Raw genomic sequence first — 6,098 nt, forward strand, 5'->3', positions numbered from 1 at the left:
TGCTTTCTCCCTCTTCCTTGTCTCTCTGGGGTTCCTTGTCTCTCCAAGTCTCGAGTTTGACCCACAGCAGCTATAATGTTAGCCTGGTCCTACCAGACCATCGTACTTCATTTCATTTTTACAGAAGATCTGGAACTGCTCAATTGACAAACGTTCACTCACTTGGAGGCGGGTGTCTGTAGAAGTTTTAAAATGATTGGATCTGCCATAACCAATCGAATAGCGTTTGGTCGTGAAATATGTCATGCGACGGGACCACCAACTGAGCCAGCTGGAAAATCAAAATTTTCCCGATCCGGTGGGGAGAAGCGTCACAACATCATGGCCACCAACAAAACTCTGCAAAGCTTGTTCTTGCTCCGGCTTAATTGATCGATTTTTTGGCAGTGATCCCACAAAAGACCGAATAGCTTCTCTCGTATCCTTCTCCATTGTCTGCCTCTGACTACAACTGTAACTGGCGCGCAACCTAGACGTCATCGTTCTCAGCCACTCCCTCTGTTCGCTGATTGGACCGCCAGAAATCTGGGGCCGTATTCACAAAGCATTTTATCTTACCGCTAGGAGTGCTCCTAACTCGCGCTAAAACATTTTACGTAGGAGTTTTTTCTTAAAAGTTATTCACAAAGCCGCTGAGACCTACTCTTACTAAGGATAAATCACAAAGAGTGAACTAAGAGTGACTCGCCGTTGCTATGGATTACGTAAATTCTCGTGCACGAGTTTAGAAGCGGTCAGTTCGGTGATTGTTTGTTCAGACGAGCCCACTGAATCACCGAAAAACAAGGAAATAGCCTAGGCTAGAAATGAATTCCTATTAAGTAGTTATAGTGCAGTTAGCAGAATACACGCATGATGACAATTTTGTGCAGACCACGATAATGACGTTGTAGCCTGCACGTTCAAGAGAGAGAGAAAGCAAACAATAAAAATACGTAAAATTTAAAAGAAAATAAATGTTATGAACTACACAATTGTTGACTGATTTGTGCCCAGGTGTTTACCTAAAATGTGTTTTCAAAGTGATCCCTAAATGCCAGTCCACTCGGTTCCACACGGCCAAATTCATTGTCATGTTGATCGCCATCGCCATCATCATCATCATCATCATCATCATCATCATCATCGTCTGGCTGTGGAATGTTCCTCCGCTTGCAGAGGTTGCGTAGAATGGCACATACAGTGATTACTGTGCTTGCCCTCTCTGGGGTGAGGCGTATTTCGCCGTGGAGGACATGAAACCAACGTTTCATCCGCCCAATTCCTCTCTCCACAACATTTCGTGTATGTTTGTGTGCTCTAGCATATATGGAAGAAATCAGTAAACAATAATAAATATGGCTTCAACAAATAAAAGGCGTCAAAGAGCCAATACGATGTGTTTTACGCATAGGACTAAGCGTAATCTGCGTAATCACTTACATGTTATACTTTAACTGTGCTCCCGGTTGTGGATTGAGCCACGTCTTGCATGGATAGTCACTGTCACCCAGCAAGTGACACCCAACTGGTGCATCTCAAAAAGCTGCCACAGACCGCTCACCATTAAAATGCGCGAATCATGGGTAGCTGAAGATCCAGCCACTTTGCAACAACATCCAGTAGGCTATGTTAAAATTTGCGTCAAAAACAACCTGCGTGTTGATGGAATGCACTTTCTTCCTATTGACGAACACGTCCTCGTCTTTTGATGGCGCAATTATTTTTATGTGCGTCCCGTCAATAGCACCGACCACACTGGGCATACCTGCAATTGCCATGAAGTTGGCTTTGATCCTGTGTACCGTATTGGTCTGAATATAAGACAGCTTTTTTTCCCCTCGAAATAGGTCTGAAAAAGTTGGGTCGTCTCATATTCGGGGTCTAGTATTCAGAGCGCAGTTTCTCTTCTTCGCCTCTCCCTTTAAATGTCAATACACATTCGCGGCCGCAGGTTGCGGGAAGAAGTAGTCCAGCGTCCTTAACAACCAGACCGTTACCGGTGTTTAAAGACAGGCTGACCATTAGAGACAAGTGGCTCAAAAGTGGGTCAGGTCAATCAACAACAGCGGAGGAGCTATGATGCCAATTTTAAAATAATGGTGGTCAATAAGGCAGAGTCAAGTAACAACTGCCAAGCTGCCAAGAAGTTTGGGGTCACGGAGTGAAACGTAAGAAGATGGCGAGCACCAAAATAACGTCTCAAATACGTCAACAGTCAGCGCAAATCCTACCGTGGTCCTCAAAGTGGCCGTTTCAGTGAGGTTGACCGGAGAGTTTTTTAATACGTCAGAGAAAACGTGCTTTGGGCGGAGCCGGTCACGGTGGAAGCGGAGCAGCTGGGGAGCGATGACAGCGAGAGCAAACACAGCGGGGCAGAGGACGTGTGTGAGCGATAGAGAGCGATAGAGAGAGATCGGAGGAGAAGTTTGGCGAATTTTAGTTAAGTTTAGTTAAATATGTGGCCTGTATTTTTCTATGTTATTTAAAAATGTTCCTAATGTTGCTTGATTATTGCTTGATATTAATTTTGAATCATTCTGTACATATTTTGCCTTGAAAGTGCCGTGGCCTTTACTGGCATTATTATTATTGTCATTAATATAACAAGTGTTTAATTCACTGATCTTTGTTCTGCAAATCTTTTTTTCTAAATGTTTGTGTTGAAAAACGTTGTATCGTCTTATAATCAGGGTCGTCTTATATTTGGACCAATACGGTAATTGTTGAATGTCCAAAGGAAAGTTTATGGCACGGCTGACTGATGGTTGCGATATTTTTAAATCGTCGGCATTGCAAAGTTGCATTTCCCCTGTTGCTAAATAACGTAGTGTGGCCAAACATTTTATTTCGGGACTAATCGGATTATTCCTGTTAGTCTGGGATGTTATTGCATCGCGCATTAACTCCACAACAAGTTTAATACCCTAACATTTCGTCTCGCAGGCATTTTACGATTCTTTGTGAATAGGTCTTACTGAGTTAGGAGTCCTCTTGAGGACTTTTAAGCTCTCCTAGACTTAGGTGCTACTTTTAGGCCTAAAATACTTTGTGAATTGCTCTTAGTGAAAAAAGTTAGGAGTCCTAAAATTAAGAGTGACACGCCCATTATTTTTAGGAGTTACTCCTAAATTCGCCAGTTAGGACCTACTTTTAGCCCTAAGATCCTTTGTGAATACGGCCCCTGGTTTCCATGGAACGCATTCATTTTAAGCAGACCCAGACCTAGTACTGAAGTGAAATGAAAATTGAGCGGAAGTAGGTAGGTGGGCGGTGCCAGGCTACTATAATGTCAGTATCAGTATTATTTTCGTATAACCCTTAGCATGGTCCATGATGAAACAGTTCCATGGGCGGAGTCACGGGCAGTGGTCACCCTGTTGAGCTCTATTCTCCGCCGCGGAGAGCAGAGCTCAACAGGTTGGAAGCTGCCAATCAGATGACATAGTCTCTCTCTCTCTCCAGCTCCAGAGGCTGCTAGCCCTGTCCCAGCCAATGGCAGGCTTTGACAGAGAGCGGGGGTGTGCGGTGAGGAGACCCTCTCCAAGTCTTACGAGGGCACACAGGGAAACAAGACTAAGGCCCCGTCCCATTAATCTCCCTTAACAAGAACACTTGTTTTGAGCTTGTTTCAACTTTAAAGGTGCTAAAAATAAGCGCACCTTAGTGGTGACGTCATGTTACACACGGACAATTGTGAATAAACTGATTAGCGGGGGTTGGGTTATATAGGAATGAATTGTTTTATTTGTTGATTTTTGTTTTGCGACCCAGTGTCATGCGCAGGCAGCAGTGGTGCAGAGAATTACCTTGCATCAGACAAATAAATATTCCCAGGTGTTATCAAGAGGCGTCCACTGACTCGAATGCTCCTGTGAAAAAAGAGGTTCACGTCTTCAGTGATGCGAGTGAAAGCGCATACTGTGCAGCTGCCTACATGAGAGTTATCCCCGAAAATTCCTTCTTCCAGCGGGTCCAATAAGTATTAATTAAGCGCTGTCTGTGTTTCCACCTTTTGTTTATCTGACGTTAATCTGTGTTGGGGGTCGTTGCGGTTACGTTGCCAGCTGATGGGAGCGCTGTTATGCCGCTTTTCCACTGCATGGTACCAGCTCGACACGACTCGACTCGACTCAGCTCGCCTTTTTTGCGTTTCCACCGCGAAAACATGGTATCTGGTACCTGAAGTGGCTGCTTTTTCTAGTACCGCCTCGCTCTAGGTTCCAAGCGGCTGAGCCGATGCTAAAAGGTGACGTCGGCAGACGGCCGGCCACTGATTGGCCAGAGTGTGACGAAGTCACGAGAGCGACATGGCAACCATGTTGGTAACAGCCATAGTAGCGCCGCAGCCAACATATTCCACTTCTTCAACATGCCAGCTAATAATACGAACACGAATACCATCGCATCGATGTCCTCCATTGTTGTTATGTGGGTTCTGTCCATGTGTGGGTTGCGTAGGTGTTGTTTGCGTCGCGTACAAAAATACGTCACGGCCCTTTCGCGCAGCCGACCCCGCCCACGTCCAGGAGGTACTATTTGCGGTGGAAAAGGACCCGTGCTGCTACCGTGTCGAGTCGTGTCGTGTCGAGTCGTGTCGAGTCGAGCTACATGTGCGGTGGAAAAGCGGCATAATACGCTGACCAATCAGAAAATGGGATGGCGTTAGAGGGACAGGCTCTTTTCTGATGGATCTGAATGATGATGAGTTGTTACTCATTCGAGATCCATTCGTTCACCAGTAGTTAAGCTTTTTGAATTATTCGTTTACCAGTAGTGAAGCTTTTTGAACCATTCGTTCAGCAGTAGTTAAGCTTTTTCAATCATTCGTTTAAACAGTAGTGAAGCTTTTTGAATGATTAGTTTACAATTCGTTTACCAGTAGTGAAGCTTTTTGTGTACTTCGTCTCCCCTTCGTGAGACACGTGTAATGTGCACGGCAGGAAGACTTTTTGATGCATAGTTATCATGACCCTGCACGCTAAAGTAGACTTTAAAAATAAATTAAAATTGATAAAATTGCTCCAAACGAAGCAGTTGGTTTACTAATCTGTCTTGTTAAAAATTCAAGTTCAGTAACATTAATAAAGATATATATTTATCATGAAGAAATGTTTTATATTCTGTAGGCAGTGCCACGTAATAAACACAGAGGGAAAACGACAAGGAAGTCAGTGAGGTGCGGGTCACTTTTTGAGAGGAGCAAATTGTCCCTATTCAGCTGGATGAAATACATTTATAGGTAAGGTATGCAGTAGGGCTTTACGGTATGGACTACAATTTATATCACAATATGATTTGAGGCATAGATGGTAATGCCGTATATTATATCACGGTATGTTCATTTTATCTTCTAATTTCTATATAAATGTTTCTGAAAGGGTATCAGCCAATCAGCGTTCATTCCCTGAGGGACTTAACATAACAGCCAATCAGCATTCAGTCCCTGCAGTCCTGACTAGAGTGAATCACAGCACTCCCGGAGCTCTGTATCTAAATAATATAATATTATTTATTACACTGACTCCACTTTTCCTAACCGACGTCATTGCGCGACGGGGAATGTTGCTGACCTCTAGCATCTCTATGGTTGAACTACAGTTTTCTGAAGTTGGTCTACAACCAGTGCTCTTTTGATTCATGCATTCTTGTCGTATTGATTTCTATGGAAATTAATCTATGCCATCGGATTTTGAAAATAAAAAGCTATTGAATTCTAAGCACTGAAAATGTATTCATTGAAATAACGTATCTTGATTTTTTGCCTCTGAATTTAACTTAAATTTAAATGTAACTAACTTAATTTTCAATATATCATTTTCACCTTTATTTTTCAATGCTAAAGAAATCAAAACCAACTATAAAAATTTCAAGTTAAATATTTTCTATGTCACCAAATGAGGCATGCCAAGTCAGCTGCAAAATTCAATGTATGAAATTCAGCGTTAACATCAGGGGACCCAAGGTAGAGCAATCTATCCTAGATGCTAGATCGCGGTCAAGCAAGGAGAGCGAGCAGACGGCAGGTTAGACGCTTTACAAAATTGGCCATCTGGATCGGCCGAGAAAATTGCAAATAGTGCCCCACTAATTATTTTGATTGAATAACAATATGTTTC

This window comes from Gadus morhua, chromosome 4, assembly GCF_902167405.1.
Source record: "Gadus morhua chromosome 4, gadMor3.0, whole genome shotgun sequence".
Taxonomy (NCBI): Eukaryota; Metazoa; Chordata; class Actinopteri; order Gadiformes; family Gadidae; genus Gadus; species Gadus morhua.